Source organism: Nasonia vitripennis, unplaced genomic scaffold (assembly GCF_009193385.2).
Source record: "Nasonia vitripennis strain AsymCx unplaced genomic scaffold, Nvit_psr_1.1 unplaced0115, whole genome shotgun sequence".
Taxonomy (NCBI): Eukaryota; Metazoa; Arthropoda; class Insecta; order Hymenoptera; family Pteromalidae; genus Nasonia; species Nasonia vitripennis.
The window spans coordinates 63,662-65,000 of record NW_022279894.1 but is presented as its reverse complement, the minus strand read 5'-3'; the positions used below and the strand labels follow the sequence as shown (position 1 = coordinate 65,000).

Sequence of the window (1,339 nt, the reverse complement as noted above, 5' to 3'; positions counted from 1 at the left end):
TTCGTCGGGGTAACCCAAAGTGACCTGGAGACGCCGTCGGGAGATCCGGGAAGAGTTTTCTTTTCTGTATAAGCGTTCGAGTTCCCTGGAAACCTCTAGCAGGGAGATAGGGTTTGGAACGCGAAGAGCACCGCAGTTGCGGCGGTGTCCGGATCTTCCCCTCGGACCTTGAAAATCCAGGAGAGGGCCACGTGGAGGTGTCGCGCCGGTTCGTACCCATATCCGCAGCAGGTCTCCAAGGTAAAGAGCCTCTAGTCGATAGACTAATGTAGGTAAGGGAAGTCGGCAAATTGGATCCGTAACTTCGGAATAAGGATTGGCTCTGAGGAGCGGGGCGCGTCGGGCTTGGTCGGGAAGTGGGTCTGGCTGACGTGCCGGGCCTGGGCGAGGTGAATGACCCTCCTTCACGGGGGGGTCGGGATCCGAGCTCGGTACCGTGCCTTGGCCTCCCGCGGATCTTCCTTGCTGCGAGGCTTTTGGGGCGGTTTACGCCGTCCTGATCGTTCTCTTCGGCCGCCATTCAACGCTCAGCTCAGAACTGGCACGGACTAGGGGAATCCGACTGTCTAATTAAAACAAAGCATTGCGATGGCCCTCGCGGGTGATGACGCAATGTGATTTCTGCCCAGTGCTCTGAATGTCAACGTGAAGAAATTCAAGCAAGCGCGGGTAAACGGCGGGAGTAACTATGACTCTCTTAAGGTAGCCAAATGCCTCGTCATCTAATTAGTGACGCGCATGAATGGATTAACGAGATTCCCACTGTCCCTATCTACCCCCCCTCACGATCACTGGCTTGTCGCGCCGAGGGGGCCCGAGTTCAGGAGTTTGCGCAAGCGAACTCCTGTTCCGCTAAAGTGATCCAAACCCAGGAAGTGGTGGAGGATCCGGTGCTTTGGCTAGCCGACCCCACTCTCAGGAACCGATCCGCGAAAGCGGAAAGGAGACCCTGAGAAGTGTGGGAACGCAAACCGAAGCGCCGGATCGGAAGCCACCGGGCTTGACAACCCCGGGGTTCCTAGTCCCAAGCGATGAGCGCCGTCGCTTGGCCCGTAAACCTTGCACCGTCTTCAACAACCTTCGCAGGGCGTGGCGTTGGTACGTTGGCGGTGTGGGGAGCGGGGGCTCGGCTTAACCGCCCGGCCGCGAGGTGGGGTCCTCTATAAAACCCCCCCAATCCTACGCTCAGGTGGGTGGCTATGGGATGAATGGCTCCTGGGTGAGGAGTCCCAAGCCCACCAACCCCCGTTGGCTGTGGCGGCTGACGGGATGTACTTGCCTTACCGGGGTAGGGCCGTAACCCCGGTGGACCTATAGACCGTGCCTAGAACTGAACGCC

The 1,339-nt window shown here is 58.8% G+C and overlaps 1 pseudogene; it reads left to right on the top strand.

Moving 5' to 3' along the window:
• Positions 1-800, top strand: part of LOC116418252 — a 2,816-nt pseudogene extending 2,016 nt beyond the window's left edge.
• The last annotated feature ends 539 nt before the right edge of the window (positions 801-1,339 follow it).